This window comes from Trichechus manatus, unplaced genomic scaffold, assembly GCF_000243295.1.
Source record: "Trichechus manatus latirostris isolate Lorelei unplaced genomic scaffold, TriManLat1.0 scaffold00030, whole genome shotgun sequence".
NCBI lineage: Eukaryota > Metazoa > Chordata > Mammalia > Sirenia > Trichechidae > Trichechus > Trichechus manatus.
In genome coordinates, this window is record NW_004443966.1 from 13,360,344 (window position 1) to 13,378,708 (window position 18,365).

Consider the following 18,365-nt stretch of genomic DNA (forward strand, 5'->3'; position numbering starts at 1 on the left):
GGCCGGCCCGGCCGCGCCCACGCGCCCTCAAGCCATGCTGCTCCGTTCTTGTAAATACCCGCGGCCGCGGAGGCCCAGAGCGAGGAACAAGCCATTCAGATCGGACCGATGTAAATACGGCCTCCCGCCCGCCCCTGTCCCGGGCGCCCTAGCCCAGGGCCCCAGCTCCGTTTCCAAGTGTAAATACCGCCTTTCCCCAAGGTTGAACTCCAGGACATCGGCCCTCAAGGGTTAACTGGACAGAAGAGGGGAGGAAACGGGAGAGGGAGTCTCTCCCCCCCCCCCACGTTGTACCGCCTTGGACCCCGGAATGGTGAATACAATGTAGCAACTTTGCTGGCGCCCGCCCCGCGCTCCCCGTCCTGTCCACTTCTGAACATGTTCCTAATGACAAAGTGGCTATGTGCAATGGATATAAATGTACTGTGAGTCTCTTGGTTCAGTATTGGATTCATTTTATTTATGCTGTAAGTTATTTTGCTTCCCCTTCTGGACCTACTTCCAGTCCCGTTTTGCATTCCCTCCCCCTTTGGGCTTCGCTTTGTTTTTTGTTGGAAATTCTTGATGTCATTAACAGCACTTTAAAAGGGCGACAACCGACTCACGAGATGGCGACCACCTTGAGCCTGTTCGGGGAGACCATCCTGTATCCGTGACTTTGTTTTGTTTTTAATAAAAAAAAAAAAAAAAAATGTCACTTCCTGGAGGGTGGAGGTGGGAGTACGCAGGTGCGGGGGCCCGGAAGCCGGCTGAGGGGGGCGCAACAGGTGGGCGTGGGGACCGCAGCATGGATTCTGGGGCGCCCTGGGTGAGGCGAGGGCAGGGAATTCCGCCCCGTCATCTGGGGCCACAGAGAGGAACCCAGGCCCGGGCTGGGGATCAGGTCTGGGGTCTACCCCGAACTCCAACCGCGGGCCCCCTCGCTCCTCTCCGGGGTGGGGGCGAGGCTCCAGCCTGCTCAGGTGGGCCGCAGCGAGCTCCCAGCCCCTCCAGACACTCAGTTTGCCCCACAGGCAGCCCCCTCCCCGCCTTCAGCATACGGATCCTCCCTTGGACCTTTTCCGTGGGGCTTATTCCCTTAGTCCTCTTCCATGGAGCCCTCACCAAGGCCAAGAGTTCTTTCGTGTCCATTTCCACGCCTGCCCCACGGGGAAGTCATCCCCGGAGCGCTCAAACATGGGGCCCTGTTTTCTGAGAGCACGGAATCCCGGCGGTTGAACCCAAAGTTGCCCCTCCAAGAGGCGTGGGCACCGCAAGCTCGCAGGATGAGAGGCGGCCCTACAGGCCGGGACCGGAGGGCGAGCCCCGCGCTGGTGCGCAGCTGCCCGAAGGGAGGGAGCCCTGGAGAATTTTCATGTTCCGCCCACTTTAATCCGAGCGGGTTCTAGGACGTGGAGGAACCCAGGGAGGAGTTGAGGCTCGCAAGCTGACCGCAGGTGCCCGGCAGCCGCGCGGGGCCGGGCCTGGGGCAGGGAGCAGGCGCCCGCGCTCGCCAGCCTCCGCGCGGAGCTTCCGGAGCCCAGGAGGCGGGGCGTGAGGCCCCACCCTGCCACGGGCCTCCCATCGGCCTCAGTTTCCACAGCGAACCTGCTAGCTACAGATAACCGACGTAAACTGCAAAGCACTTGGCGGGTGGGCAGGAAAGTGTGATGGACTGGGGAAGCGCACGGTACTGGGAATCATTCACCCCTGGCTGCCGATTTCGCCCCCTCCGCAGACTGGCAGAGGTGCGGTGTCGCGCCCTTTAAGCTCGGGGCCTCCGTCCTGGCTGCGCTGGGCGGTGCTCTGAGAGGTGAGCAGAGCGCGGGGCGGCCGCGCGCCCCGACGGCCGGACCCTCCGCACAGCCCCGGTGCCCTCGCGCTTCGCTCCGGGCGGCGGTGGGGCGCCCCCGGCAGAGACCCTGGAGGCGGCCATCGGAGAGCCGGAGCCTGGGGCAGCGCGGGGCGGGAAGTGTCCTGGAGGGTCGTCTGGGGAGGAGCCCGCCGCTCCGAGCAGGAGACCCACAGCCGAGGCTGGAGGCCATGCCAGCGCTTCCTATGCTGGCACTCCGAGCCCTCAGGTCCCGGGGTGTTCCGAGGGCTTGACCCGGAGAGACCAGAGGGAACAGGATGGCGGTGCGGGCGCCACGTAAACTGTGAGGCCTCGCGCGACAGATGGAGTCGCTACGGGACGCGCGATCTCCCGTGGGGGTGCTTCCAAGGAGTAGGGACGCTTCATCTGGGTGGGACTAACCGGACAGCTCTCCACTGTAGCAACCGGGAAACTGAGGCCCAGCGAGGAAGCAACTTTAGTCTCTGGGAGTGCCGGGGCCGGCGGAGCTGGGACGAAGGCGGGGCAGCGCGGGTGCTGGAGATGGCACGCGCCTTTTCCTCACCGGGGAACCGCACTTTTGGGAGCCGCACTCTGCTCTGTAAAATGGGATTAACAGTTACCACCCAGGCAGGAAGTTCGCGGCTGCGGCCCACACAGAGGAGCCTAGCAAAAGTTCGTTCCACCCTTACTTGCCGAATTCCCCGAACAAAGTGGAGAAGAACACCGCAGGCAGTCGAGGCCCGCCCAGAGGGGCGCCGCGTCTGGGCCGGATCTCTGCAGATTGGGGAGTGGGTGGGCGGATCCGACCCAGGGAGCAAAAACCCTCTTGTGCTCTGCGTCCCTTCAGAAGTGGTTTGTTCTCCCCCAAACGTTAATAACCAAACGATTGGTATGGATGTAATTATCAGTAATTATACGAATTATTGCTGATTGCGGGGCTCGTAGCTACTTTAATTAGTTTACCAGATTCTAATTAAGTTAAATGAAACATTAATAGGGAAAATAAACTTCGGAAAAAACCCAGGATTTTGAAAAAGCATATTTCTCGCCACAACGTTGCCACCTTGCGACGGCTTTTAGGCATTGCAGCCAGTGTCCGAAGGCCCCAGGCTAGGGCGTCTTGGCTCTCAGGGAGAAGTAGGACCTGGGGAATTGGGAGGGGGCCATGGGGCACAGAATGTCCTCCGGGCTGTTCTCCTGGGGTGTCTGTTGGGCGCCCCTGACTCGGCGGTGCCGACAGGAGGTTCGGCCCTGATCCAGAGCCCAGCCCGAGGTCCTGGGGTAGGGAACCAAGTCAACACGCCACTTCGATTTCCGCCTGCTTTTTCACAGAGTAACCCCGGCCCCCACAAAGCGAGACGCGGAGGACGAAACGGACTGGTCTCTATCCTCACCTCTTCCAGCAAATCCAGGGTGAGAGAAGGAGCGAAGTTGGAGATGCTGGTGGAGTCAGCATCAGGTTGCTTTATTTTTCACTCTCCTGGGAGAAACCAGTAAGCCGCTCCCTCCCCTCCATTCCCTCTGCAAATCGGAGTCACCTGTCGGCAAAAGACGTCCTGAAGCACCCACCCCACCCTGGCTCCCCGGACAGAGGTAACTTTCCCTCCTCCCGCGTTCTCGCGGTACTTGGTTCATGAGGCTAGCAGGGCACTCACCTCCCTGAGTTAGCCTTGGGTGTGTGTGTGTGTGTGTTTCCCCAGGAGTGTAAGTACCTCCGCGACAGGACACATCTTGTTCTTCCTGTGACCTCCCACACAGGGGCCAGCACATCACAGGCGCTCAACAAACGTCTAGGTGAATGGGTTCCAACGCTGTGGTTCATTCGGGTGCTGGAAATGTCTGAGGGAAGTAATTCCTGGGTGCTTCTGGATAACAGCTACTAAGAAGCAATAAATCTCATTTGCATAAGGTTAATTAAGTGCAGGCTTTCTGTTCAGAAGATTCTTCCCAATAGGATTAGTTTTAGGGGGCAGGTGACAGATAAATGATCTTCAACCTGAAACAGGAAAACTTCCTTCATGTTCCAACTGCCTCCCAAAGAGGGCGCTCTCTGAGTCCCTCACATTTTGCAAGCTCACCCTGCACTTACCTGTGTACCTATTCCCAGCTACCCTGCTCTGACATATAGGGACTGTCTTAGCCATCTAGTGCTGCTATAACAGAAATACCACGGGTGAATGGCTTTCACAAAGAGAAATGTATACTCTCACAGTCTAGGAGGCTAGAAGTCCACATTCAGGGTGTCACCTCCAGAGGAAGGCTTTCTCTCTCTGTTGGCTCCAGGGGAAGGTCCTCGTCATCAATCTTCCGTGGTTGAGGAGCTTCTCATGTTTCTTGGTGGTGTGAGGTCCCCAACTCTCTGCTTGCTTCCCTTTCCTTTTATCTCTTGTAAGATAAAAGGTGATGCAGGCCACACACCCCGGGAAACTCCCTTTACACTGGGTCTGGGATGTGACCTGAGTAAGGGTGTTACCTCCCACCCTAATCCTCTTTAACATAATCTAATCTTGCCTCATTAACCACAGGCAGAAATTAGGATTTACAACACACAGGGAAATTACATCAATCACAAAATGGAGCACAACCACACAATACTGGGAATCATGGCCTAACCAAGTTGACACATATTTTCGGGGGACACAATTCAATCCATGACAAGGACCTTTTGCAAAAATGCCATTCCTGCCTTTGAATTCAGAACACCCACAAAAGCAGAACTGGTCTTGCCTGCTCTTTTCATTACTCCTGAACAGCCTTATCTTCCTCTCCCTACCCCTAGCCGAGTCATAGGGTTTGGTTAGGAGCACAAATTCTATAGTCAGATTTCTTGGGTCTTAATCACTGCTCTGTCATTGACTAGCTGTGTGACAGTGAGCAAGGTGCTGAATCTCTGTGCCTTAGCTTCCTCATCTATGATATGAGGAAGATAATAGCACCCTCTTCATGGGACGGTTTGTGTCTTAATGGCTTAATGTATGTAAAGCACTTAGAACAGTTCCTGGCAATAAAAAGTGCTAATATATTGGTGTTTGCTAAGAGTACAACTCTCTTTGGGTTCAGTTTCCAGCCCTGAGACTCAAGACAGGAATGCTTTTAAAGAGTCCTTTAATGGGCAGCCTGTGGCTCTCTGCGGCTCCAGAGGCCCAGGAAAGGGGACAAACCAGTGCTTTTCAAGGCTTGGACTTTTGAGCTCTGAAGAATTCTCGAAAGTCTGGGGTGGAAAAGTGTCCTGCAGTACCAGCGCTCCCACTGCCTATGTGTGCCCAGGGGCAAAGGGATGAGTTCTCTCTCTCAGCAAGTTGGTGCAGAGCCAGCAAAGTCAGCCAGGCCTCTGGATTTTTCCAGGACTAGAAATTGCCTGTTTGTTTCCGAATTTCTGCTCTGAGACAATGGTCATGCCAAGGAGAGCAAATTGTTTCTTAAGAACGTTCTGAACAGTTCTCCCTCTGCTGATGGTGATCTTAGCCAAGTCCCTCATTCTGTGATTCCATTTCCTAACACGCTGTCCACTCCCCTCCACACACAGGCTAATAACATTCCCGCTTCATGGGTTGTCCTTGGCTGAAGGAGCTAGAGCCACTCGAACGTTGGTCTTTCCTTGCATGACACCCCAGAAGGAGACATTTAAAACTACTCGCCCAAGTGGCCTCCAAAGAACCAGGCATCTCTGGGAGAAGAAGGGAAACCAACCACCAAGGCTTTTCCCTCTAACTCCATGCATGAAAGCCAGGAGCCAACAAAGAGGTGCGGTGAGAGGTGCCACAGACCCCTATTCTTGGATGTTGCCTGGAAAGGACCGTTTCACCCAAGTGAAGAGAACAGAAATGGATCCCTAATGGAACGCTGCTCGGCAGCTCTGAGTACCTGCCACTGCTGTGAGGTGGCTCGGGGGCTCTGCGTCTCACCTCTTGCTCTGACTTCGTGACCACCGAGCCTGGGAGTCTTGTGGCCACTGGAGGCAGGCAGCCTGCGGTTCAAGTGGCTGCAAAACTCACCAGCAAAGCAGAGGCACCAAGATTTTTCTTTTGGAGAGAAAGTAATACACTACTCCAAAAAGCACTGGCAAAGTCATCACGGGAAATCTGAACTTTTATTGTACTTCTTTTTGCTCATTTTACTAATTAAAACAAAAAACAAACCCATTGCTGTGGAGTCTGTTTCAACTCATTGTGACCTTGGAGGACAGAGGAGAACTGCCTCGTAGCGTTTGTGAGGAATGCCGACCTTTTGGTTAGCAGTTGTAGCTCTTAACCACTGCGCCACCAGGGCTCCATTTTACTAATCGGGACTGTGCTTTTTGGAACTGAATGACTATCAGAGGCCCAATCTTTTCTGGGTTTGTGTCTCTAAAGGTCTTATCAGGCCCTGCCTCGGCCATTTATTAGTTATTATTGATCTCGCCCAAGTTCTTTTACCTCTCAGTGTCTTCTGTAATAGTGGTGACAGGAATAGCCCCAGGGCAAGGCTGTCAGGAATGTTCAAATGAGCTGATGTTGGTGAAGCCCTGGCACCAGGGAGATGATCTCTAAGTGGTGGGCGTGGTTACCGCGCTCAGCGGCTAACGCAAAGGTTGGAGGTTCCAGTCCACGCAGAGACCCCTCAGAAGAAAGGCCTGGTGACCTCCTTCTGAAAAATCAGCCGTTGAACACTCTGCACTAACACACACGGGGTCATGGTGAGTCAGAGTCGACGCCACTGCACTGGTATTATTTTTGAAGATTCAGAGGCATCATGCTCTTGTGGCAAGTTCCTGTTTATCGTATGTTTATGTATGTGTCGTAGCACTAAGGTTCTGTTATGTTTTGGACCTGAAATGGATCGACTTTGACAAGACTATTTCCTTAAGTGTAAGGTACCACCGTGCGCAGGATAGTGCCAGAAGAAACAGGCAAGACGACAAAGATAACAATCGGGGGACCTGAGGGCCAAGTGTAAAAAGCACCGCAAAGAGCCGAATCTGTGTCCCCACCTCCTTTCGTTCTGTCTCCCAGGACTACTTAGTTTCCTTTGTGTCGAAAGATAAAACCTGTAGGTGAAAAGTGCTTGTATGTAGGTACAACGTGTACACTATTGTAATTCCAAGGGCAAAAATATGGAACGCTTCACGAATTTGCGTGTCATCCTTGCGCAGGGGCCATGCTAATCTTCTCTGTATCGTTCCAATTTTAGTATATGTGCTGCCGAAGCGAGCACGACTGTTAGGTTTTCTCGGAAAGTATATAAGGCAGAGAAATTCTTACTCTTTACCATTATGGTGACTATCTGAATCATACCTTTTTTTTTTTTTTTTTAAAATCCCCCAAGACACTTAAAATTCTTATTATTTTCTTGCTCACACATACGTTACTTGTATCTCTGTGATTACGGCCAAAAAAATCTAATTGTCTCTATATCCCTCTAACATCCTATATGCAAATATAAAGGGACCATGGGAAATCGGGCCCGTTCCCGCCCGACCTTGGTGCGCGCCTCTCGGTCGGCGCCTGCAGTCACGCTCCGTCACGTGGTGCGCGCTGTTTGCACGCCTCTTCCGCGCCGGCCGGGGAGGACGCGGAGGGATCAGGGACGTCCTCTCGCCGTGCGAGGGCAAATGCGGCCGTGCGGTGGTTCCGCGTGTGCAGTTTTTGGGGCGAGGGGCATAGTGTCCAGCGGGTTCCCCCAGGGGTCCGATACGGGCCCTCGAAAAGACTGCGAGTCACTGACCGAACCCGTCCCGTGCCGGAACCCGGGACTCGTGAGAGGGCAGGAGCCACAGACCATGGACCGGAAGAGGGTGGGCATGGCCCGAGGGTTGCGGCTGGGGCTTCAGGGGAGGATGAGCGCCACCTCGGGATGGGCCGGAACGCGGCCTCAGCTTTCCCTGGGCTTCTGTGGGCCGGCGCCCTGCACTTGGGACAAGTGGAAGGGGGCGTATGTCCACTTTGTGGTCAGGCTTTCGATAGTGTGACCCAGGGGTGGTGGCGGTCTGGGAAAGCTCACCACTCGTATGACCCAGCACTTAGTAAAGACCAGGCGTTTGCTTCATCGGTGTCGTTTCTCCTAATTTGCGGGTTAGAAAGAAAAGAGGCTCTGGGAGGCTAAACAATCAGCTCGAAGTTGTCCTGCCAGTGGTGAAAGTAGTTGGGGTCTGGAGGCAAGAGTGATTTCAAAAACTCACGATTTCCTGTTCCCAGGTGAACTCAGAAAAGAGTCTCCCTCGCTGTTAGTACTGCCAGAGCTCTCTGGCTTTTTTCCTTCTTCCCTTCATTGCTTCGCTCATTTAATAGTTATTATTAGTATCAGCGGAGCCCTGGTGGCGCCGTGGTTAAGAGCTATGGCTGCTTACCAAAAGGTTGGCAGTTCGAATCTACCAGCCGCTCTTTGGAGACTCGGGGGCAGAATCGACTTAGCGCAATGGGTTGTTGGTTTTGTTGTTGTATGATATCAGCACTGGGGCTCCAGGGGTGAACAAGTGCTCAGGGTTTGCCTAGGTCGTGGAGCTTTCCTTCCAGCAAGGGAGCCAGGCAAACGTGGAAGAGCATTCTTCAATGCTGAGAGAAAGCATGGGGTATAGAGAATACCCGTGGGTCAATAAGTCGGTGGGCAGAAACAGCTTCTTCTAGGAGGGAAGGAGACATTGATTGGGACATTGAGCTGTCACTTGATACAGAGGCAGCCCTGAGGATGGGGACAGTGAGTTCCAGCCAGAAAAAGACCTTGGAGCCGCTTGAGGTCAGTTTCACCCGTGGGGCCAGTCCTTCAGGGGAGGCTGCCATGGAGGTGGTTGGTACTGCAAGCAGTACTCTGGCTGAGCACAGTGAGAGGGGAGGGACCCAGCCACCGCCACGGAGTGCCAGGACTTTGGAGTCCCCCCCCCCGCCCCCGCAGCTGTCTTCAGTGAAATGGAAATCAGGTGCAGGTTGCCCAGCTTCTCACCTGACCTCTCTAAATAAGCAGTAAGCGAACACAAACCTCAAAATGCTAATCTGGCCTTTATTGAGCGAAAAGAGCTAATTTGGGCAATGATGTTTCCTCAGATTTACAAAAGGGAATTGCAAATAACCAAAAAGCGTATTAACATTGATAGGAGATAATCCTAGTCTTCAGTTAGCATCCACATATTTATTTATTTATTTAGAAGGAGAGCCTTTTTGACACAGTTGATGCGCACACGTGTCATGGTGACAGGCATGACTCCTGGGTTCATAACTGCCTTATTGCGGAAACCAGCAGGAGACACCTGGTTATTGTTCACCGTTTCTGGCTACAAGGGCATGGATTATTTTGAGCCAGTAGCAAGTTTTTTGTTTGTTTTTTTGCTTTTGAGCAATTGTGGTGCAGAGGAGAAAGATCCGAGTTCTAGTTTCCGTTCCTCCCCTCACCACCTTTGTGACTTGGGCAAGTCCCTGCACACCTATGGTTCTGATTTACCCTCTGCAAGCGAGGCAACGGCCTTAGAAATGAACTTTAACATCTCTTTGAGCTTTCGCATGCTGTGGTGGGTAACCTCAGGACTATTTTGAGGATATAATTAGCAAGATGTAAAAATTCAACAATATTTTTGATTCCTATTTTAGAAGAGTGACGCATGCTGGTGTTTCTTCGGGTGCAGAAGACCCCAGGAACGGTCCACAGGGGCTGTTGTATGCCTAGAGTTTGGGAACATGTGGCCCTGAGACCTGAAAGCCCAATGTGGGAGGAGAGGCAGGAAGGAGACAGATGGGATGTGGGATGAGCTGGAGGTACTCGGGTGAGGAAAGGACCAAGGGGGTTGTGACTTGCTGGGAATCCTAAGCCCCAACAGACCCCTAGGGGACAGGTACTAAAGGGGAGGAGGAGCGCATGGTGCCAGAGGACTGGTGCTGGTTGGAAGCCTTGGAGCTGCGATGGAAGCCCGGCTCCCCACTGGCCCTCGGAGCTGTTAGCTTCTCTTCACTCCACAGGCTTGGGATGGCCTGAGTCCAGACAGTGTTCCCCAAATGTCCTGGGCTGCAGAACCCCGAGAGATGAGTAGTTCCTCGCTCCTGTCTGAGGTGGCACTTCCCCCCATCCTGGGTGGGAGAGAGACGCGCCAGCTTTAATTTGGTTTAGAACAATGAAGAAATGGGCTGTAGTATGTCCCCTACAGCCAGACAGCACTACATTTTTTCATGTGAAGCTGGAAGGGCTGGGGACTCCTCTCAGCCCCACTAGAGGGAGGAAGAAGCAGGAATGTGGACAGGAGCAGCATGGCCTTCTCCAGAGTGTGGAACCCCGGGGATCAGTGGCATTGGGCATGGAGGCGAGTGGAGGGCAGGAGGTGCTGAGCTTACAGGTCGGACCCAGAAACTCCAAAGGCCCCAGACACAGGGCCCAGCCTTGGAGGGGGGCAGACTCTGTGGCCGGAGGAGGTGTGGATGCAGGGAGCATTCACCACCCCACACTGCTAGAAATGCCTTTGAGCAGCTCATGCTGTGAGTTAAGCCTTGTTCTTTTGCTGGGCACTCTTCTACCTGATTCACCACTGTAAATGAGTTTTTCCCAAGTTTTCCTCTTGCTTCCCACGAAAGGAGGCTGGGAGGGGAGTAGTGCAGGCAAAAGAGGGGCTGTGTGCTGTAGACAGTCGACAGCTCAGAGGGTGGCTGGAGGGAAAGGGCTCTGAAATCAGAAGGCCAGCTGACCTCTTGGAGGGAGGTTTCTCCTCTCAAGCCTCCTTGCCCCTGTGTCTGGGGTTCTTGCTCTTCTGGCTTGACCCATAGTGTGGCTAGATTAGCTCTTCTAATCCATGTCAAGGAGCCCTGGTGGCACAATGGTTAAGCGCTTGGCTGCTAACCAAAAGGTTGGTGGTTCGAACCCACCCAGCCATTCCTAGGGAGAAAGACCTGATGATCTGCTCCTATAAAGATTACGGCCTAGAAAACCCTATGGGGCAGTTCTGTTCTGTCACATGGGGTCACTATGAGTCGAAATAGACTCAAGGGCACCCAAGAACAACAGTAGTCTATGCTGGATGTAGGTGTTCTGAGTTGAATTGTGTTCCTTTGCCCCCTCCAAAATATGTGTTGGAATCCTAACCCCTATACTTGTGAATGTAATCTTGCTTGGGAATAGGACTTTCTTTGTTATGTTAGTGATGCCAAATCAGTATAGGGTAGTGTCCTAAACCTGATCACTTCTGAGTTATAAAAAGAGCAGATTAGACACAGAGGCAAGCACAAACAGGTGTGGCAGTGGGGATAGATGCCATGTGATGACTGCTAAGGATCTGAGGAACCCCAGAGTTCTAGAAGCTGAAAGAGACAAGGATCTTCCTCCAGAGCCCACAGAGAGAGGGCCTTCCCCTATAGCTGGCACCCTGAATTCGGACTTCTAGCCTCCTAAACTGTGAGAAAATAAATTTCTGTTCTTTAAAGCCACCCACTTGTGGTATTTCTGTTACAGCAGCAGTAGGTAACTAAGACACTAGGCCTCCATCGCGTCCTCTAATCCTGCTCCTTCCCCAGCTTGGGCCAATACCCACTTTTGAATTATTATGCCCTGACCTCATGTTTGTGCCTGGATTTTCCTGTCTAGCTGTTTCCCCACCTGTGGAATGGTGATTTTGCTGCCTGCTTTGCAAGGTTGTTTGAAGATTAAACACAGGATTGAATGTGAAAGACCCTAGCACGTTAAATGAGCTAATTCATGTAAAGTGTTTAGAACAGTATCCAGGCATATGAGTTGGAATCGACTCGACAGTTGGTTTTTTTGGTTGGTTCTAGGCGTATGGGAAGTGACTGGTAGGTAGAAAATACTCGTTTTACTTCCTTACTCTCCTTTCTTTTTCCTTCCTTAAGTTTGCAACTATCTGGATGAAACAAACTTAAAAAAAATTAAAATTAGGGGGGGGTCCCCAATTTTTGTTCCTTAGCTACGATGGGGACTGTTTTTGCCCAGATATCTTTGAATCTTTGGGCTGAGTTACTGAGGGTCCTAGTTAAAATGCAGTTATGTTTCGGGGAAGGGATACCCCATAGACACACTAACACCAAACCAAACCCTTTGCCATCGAGTCGATTCCAACTCATAGTGACCCCATGAGTTACAGAGTATAACTGTTCCATACGATTTTCTTGGCTATAATCTTAAAGAAAGCAGATCGCTAGGCCATTCTTCCCCAGTCCTGCTGGGAGGGTTTGAACTGCCAACCTTTAGGGACCCATAGACATGCTAACACCTGTTAGCTTAGTGTGAACCCTTGCCCTTTAAGATCAACACCTGGTCTTCTGATGTTCTGTTTCTTTTGAATGTCTCTGAGAGCTAAGCACCACGGAGGCTGGGGGGTTGGGAGCACATAGGCTTAGAGAGGTTAGGAGACCTGCCTAAGGACACAGCTAGTCAGTGGTGATGCTGGAATTGGCTCTCTCTAACAACTCTGTCTTGGAAGAAGTAACAGCCAGAATGCTCCTTAGAGGCGAGGATGGCGAGACTTTGTCTCACTTACTTTGGTCATGTTATCAGGAGGGACCAGTCCTTAGAGAAGGACATCATGCTTGGTAGAGGGTCAGTGAAAAAGAGGAAGACCCGCAATGGAATGGATTGACACAGTGGCTGCAACAGTGGGCTCCGACAGAGCCACAATTGTGAAGATGGTGAAGCACCAGGCAGTGTTTCACGCTGTTACACATAGAGCTGCAATGAGTCGGAACCCACTCGATGGCACCTAACAACAACTCCAAGGACTTGGAGGCGTTCTGGGAATCTCTCTCCAAAATACCTCTTCCTGTTGCCTTAAATCTCATCATTGATGCACCATTATCTTGAGTTGCTGCTCTATGAAGGGTTCAGTGTGATTTAGTTCATCATGACCCGTTTCTTTGGCAACCCCAGGGTGGCCTAAGAGCTCCAGGTATTTAGGTTTGGGTATGGAGAGGATGCTCTGAAAGAGTGTAAAAAAAGGAATTGCCGAGTTTGAGTACAGTCAGCCAGCTTCTCCATTGATTTCTCTATGTGGGGCTGCAGTTGGGAGGGAGGGGTAACACCTTCAAGTCCTCACTGCCCAGGAGTCCACACATGGCTCACCCCTGAGGTTACACTGACAGCTGTGGGACGGACAGGCTGCAGTCGCTTTGTGCCAAGAAGATCTGTACTCCCATCCCAGAAACTCCACTGACTGGTTGGGTCACCTGAAGCAAGTCTCCTCCAGTCGCTGTGCCTCAGTTTCCTTATCCCTAAAATGAAGGTGATGATTTCCCTACTTGCTTCCCAGGGTTGTGAGGCCCAATGAGAAGTCCCACTGTGAAGCGCTGGGCACCACAAGGTAGGAATGCTGCCATTGTCAGACACCCATTGGCACCTCGGTCAGTGTGCCCTCCCTTACCTGGTAAGCGAGGCATTTGTGCTTCATGAACAGACCAACAACATATGAGCACCAAGATGAACCATCACATTGTATTAATATTTTCACACCACTTAACTCTCATTAAAATGTACTTTGCTGAATTTACTATGTGATTTCAAATGATACAACATATTAAGTGCTTAATATACTAGAAATTATGAAACTATTATAGTCAATGCCATATGAAATAATTAGACTGAATTAAACTTTAGCAGCCAAGTGAAGGAAAGACTTCAAATTATAACGTCTTAAAGTAGCTTAAGCCACCTCTGTAATCCCCCAAATAAACATGCAGAAATTAGGATCTTTAAATAAAAATTGGAACTTCCATCTGTATTTACATCTGGAAGCTCTGGGCGTTGGTGATGTGGAGCATTGTTGCCCTGGGGAGGTGAGGGGCCCTGGTACGCACCTTGGGGCAGGCTGTCAGGGTTGTCTTCAGCTGGCTCTTCCCCCAGGGCTCAGCTGGGGAATGATCAAATGGCTTTATGATTTGTCTCATTATGTTGGAGTAAGGCCTTCTTGCTGAAGTGACAGGTTGGTCTTCTTTGCCTCAAATTAGCCAACTGACAAAGAAAAACAATATGAAATATCTAGAATAGGCAAGTGTATAGAGATCAGAGTTTATTAGTGGTTATGAGAGGTGGGCAGGGGGTAGAGGAAAGGGAGATAAACAACACTTAGGGGACCCTGAGCTGTTAAGGGTGATGGGAAAATTTGGGAACAGTTAATGGTAAAGGTTGAACAACATGATGAACATATTGAATGTCACTGAACTGTACATGTGAAGATTAAGTGGCAAATGTTTTGTTACCTATATATTTACCACACACACAAAAAGATTAAAAATAGGACAAACCCACCATATTTAACATTTATCGAGTGCTTCCTTCATGCCAGGCATTTTACAAGCGTTTTCTCATTTCATCCTCACACCACCACCACGGGATAGGTGTTACCAGTCAGCCTTTTCCGATGAGGAAACTGAGACTCAGAAAGACGAGCTGAACCAGCAGGTGGTGGAGTCAGGACCAGGACTCCTGACTCCAGAATCCAGAGTGTTCATCCCTTAGTAATCTGGTGCTGCTGTAACAGAAATAGCACAAGTGGGTGGCTTTAACAAACAGAAGGTTATTTTCTCAGTGTAGGAGGCTAGAAGTCGGAATTCAGGACGCCGACTCCAGGGGAAGGCTTTTTCTTCTGTTGGCTCTGGCGGAAGGTACTTGTCACTCTTCAGCTTCTGTGCCTCGGTTCCTTGACCATCTTCACGGGGTGTGACGTCTGTCTTCCACCATGTGTGCTTGCTTGCTTCTGTGCCTAATCTGCTCTTTTCATGCCTCAAAGGTGATTGGTTTAAGACAAAGACACCCTACACTGATATAGTCTCATTAACATAAAGAAAGCCCTATTCCCAAATGGGATTATATCCATATGTGTAAAAACAAACAAAAAAACCCATTGCCGTCAAGTCAATTCCAACTCATAGCGACCCTATAGGAGTGAGTAGAATTGCCCCATAGGGTTTCCAAGGCTGTAATCTTTACAGAAGCAGACTAACATCTTTCTCCTGGGGATCAGCTGGTGAGTTCAAACCGCCGGCCATTCAGTTGGCAGCTGAGCGCTTAACCACTGCGCCTCCAGGGCTCCTACCCACATGTGTAAGGGTTAGGATTTACAACACATATTTTTGAGAAACACAATCCAAAACACCCCTACACCATGCTGCCTCCCTTCCAACTCTTCAGCCTGCCTATTTCTCTCTCTCTCTGTGTAGGTACCACTTCCTGTTTTAATAATGGTTCAGTGACCAAGCCCATGTACCTGCTATCTGACAGTGACTTATGATCTTTCCACATTCTGGTCATCAAGGGTGTTTACCATGTCCTTGAGAGTTTCGCCTTGAACAGTTAGCCTGGCTGACTTACACAGGAAATGCACTGTGTTTGTTGCTAATTCAGTTCAAAATGAAAGAATTCTTCACTTTCTGAGTATCCTGATATATACCTATGTGAAGGAGCCCTGACGGCGAAGTGATTAAAGCACTCAGATGCTAATCAAAAGGTCAGCAGTTCGAACCCGCCAGCCAGCCGCACTGTGGGAGAAGGATGCGGCATTCTGCTTCTGTAAAGATTACGTCCTTGGAAACCCTATGGGGCAGTTCTACTCTGTCCTATAGGGTCACTATGAGTCAGAATTGACTCGACGGTGTGGGTTTGGTTTTTTTTGGATAACTGTCATGAACAGGACATCCTTTTATAAAGAGCAAGGAATACTTCTACTGTAGAGAATACTAACTTCTTAGCCATTAAGACCCCATGCCCCAATTACAGCACGAAAATACTAATACAATGGGCTGTTTGAAACATATAAACTTTGGTGTGGAGATTAAAATATTTTATCATTTATTGACCAGCAAAAATGACTTTAATGAAAGCAGGAAAACTTAGCTCAAGCAGGCGTATGTTTACAATTAACTGAAAACATATGTTGTTCATAAGTATCAGGATTAGGTTCTGCCTCACATACTAGAAAATCAAATAACAGTGGCTTTAAGATGATAGAAAGTCCCTGGGTGGTACAAGCGGTTTGCTGTCGTGGAAGAAAGACCTGGCAATCTACTTCCATAGGATTTACAGCTGTTAAAAACCCTATGGAGTAATTTTACTGTGTGACACATGAGGTCACCATGAGGTGGAGATGATAGCCGTTTATTTTTCTCTTGCATGAAAGATGTCTGGAAGTTGTCTTTCCAGGGCTGGTCTGATGGCTCTGCTGTGTCAGCAAGTCAGGCTCCTTTGTCCTTAGGGGCAACAACTCATGGTCCAAGATGGCTGCTGGAGCGCCAAGTTATAGGCATCAGGAAGGAGGAAGACAGGGAAGACAAAGGGGGCACATGACTGCCCTGAATAAAGTCTGTAACTAAGATGGAAGAAGAGAATGGCTACTGGGTGGACAGTTAGCAGTCCCTGGCATACTACCTGGCTCTCAGGTAAAAAAACCAGTTGCCATCGAGTAGATTCCAACCTATGGCAACCTCATGTGTGTTAGAGTAGAGCTGGGCCCCATTGAGTTTCAATGGCTGATTTTTCGGAAGTAGATTGCCAAGCCGTTCTTCTGAAGTGTCTCTGGGTGAGGTGCCTTTCAGTTAGCAGCCAAGCGCATTAACCATTTGCACCACCCAGGGATTCCAGCCCTCAAGTAGCATTCAATAAATGTTCCTATTAGTTATCGCTCCTTTTCCTTTCTGCAGAGCAGGGGAAGGGAAGTAATATTTATTAATAGCATACAAGGCTTCAAGGACCATGCTGGACATTTTATCGGTTATTTCATTAATTATTAGAATCATGTGAGTAGGGTGTAGCAGTGGGTCAGGTGAGAAGGGGTGCTGGAATTATGGGGTGAGGCTGTATCCGCATGTGGAGCTAGAAGTTTGGGGAGGGAAGTTGGAATGTTTGCTTTAGAAGCTCAGCGGCTTCTGGGAAGGAAGGGATGAAACCTCCAGCCCCTGCTCCCTGAGATTCAAGTTATTACAATTGCTACAGTTTTTATAGAGGCAAGAGTTAAAATGGCTTCCCTATGCCAAGAGCCAAACAAAAAGTAGTCGTAAGGCCATTTACAAGCAACAATAAGTTTTCGCAAAATTGAAACTTAGACAAGTTTTCCTTATCGTGAATTAGCATAAGTTAGCAATAATTATCAGCATGAGTTAGCAACACTCATGCAATCAAGATAAGCCAGCTTAGCATTCAGTGACCAACTTTCCTAAAACAAAAGGAAAACTAAATGTGATTAACCAATTAAAGCAAAGGACAAGATACTTAATCATCTAAGCTTTAAAAGGTGTTGTAAACTGTGTAAGAGGAGCCCTGGTGGTGCAGTGGTTAAAATGCTTGGCTGCTAACCAAAACGTTGGTGGTTTGAACCCACTAGCTGCTCCATTCTTTGGAAACCTTACGGGCCAGTTCTACTCTGTCCTGTAGGGTCGCCATGAGTCGGAATCGACCCCAGTGGGTGGAAACTGTGTAAACTCATCATTTTCAATTTGAGTGCTTCCTGTTTGCAAACAGTTTCTCCTTCAATAAACCCTGTTAACTTGAATTGACTCAATGACCAAATTTTTCTTTTCAACAAAAATTTTCAGGGTGGATAAGATGTTTCTGACCATGGTCTAACGGCAGGAAAGTGTTAACTCTGCCCTTAAAATAAAATCACCGTAAGCATAGAAATTGAAGAGACATTCAAAAAGATAATAAATAAATTGGCAAAATACTTGAACAGGCACTTCACAAAACCTGCCCCACGTGGCCAACATGAGAAGGTATTCAACCTCATTAGCCACCAGGGAAAGGCACAATCAGCTGCCTCACAACAGACACTGAGAACTCTGATGATACCAAGCGCTGGGGAGGAAGGAAGTGAAGCAATGGGATATGAGAATAAACAAGGGAGGGGAAATTGGCGCAGCCACCTTGGAAAACTGTGGTATATCGTCTAAAAGGAAAGATAAGCATACCCTATGACTCAGTTGTTCCATTTCTAGTTATAAACCCTAGAGAAACTCATGCACCAAGTTACAGGTAAAGGAATGTTCATAGCAGCGTGGTTTGTAATGGCCCCAAACTGGAAGCAACTCAAGTGCTCATCAACAGAAGAATGGATAAATAGATTGTGGTGTATTCACACAATGGAATACTATGCAGTAATGAAAATGAGTGAACTAAAGCTGCACACAGCAGCACAGATGGATTTATAAGCATGATGCCTAGTGAAAGACACAAGACACAGAGAATGTTTTGAACTTTATATAAATCAGACCATTTATATAAAGTTCAAAATTAGGCAAAACTAAGTTATATTGTTTAGGGACACATATATAGGTGGTAAAATGATAAAAGCAAGGAAGGAGTTACTGTAAATTACAAGAAAATGGGAAGGGACACAACGAAGGCTTCTGGGGTAGCAGCAATATTCTGTTTCTTCACCTGGGTGCTGATTACTTGGGTGTTCTCCGAATAATTATTCATTAAACTGAACCTTTATGTATTATGCACTTTTCAGTGTTTATTTATAATAAAATCTTGTGACAAAAGAAGGAGAAGGGGGAGGAGGGAGAAGAAGGCAGGGAAGGAAAGGGGGAGGAGGAGGAGGGGGAAAGAAGAGAAGAAAGAGCAGAAGGGAGGTGGCGGGGGGAGAAGGATAGAAGAGGAGGGAAGA

General features: G+C 49.6%; 1 non-coding gene across 1 annotated transcript; it reads right to left on the reverse strand.

Annotated features, from left to right (window-relative positions):
- Positions 1-6,899: 6,899 nt before the first annotated feature.
- On the reverse strand, positions 6,900-7,006 carry LOC111820248 (U6 spliceosomal RNA). The gene has a single exon (XR_002823800.1). It is a non-coding gene; the product is annotated as a U6 spliceosomal RNA (small nuclear RNA).
- Positions 7,007-18,365: the final 11,359 nt, after the last annotated feature.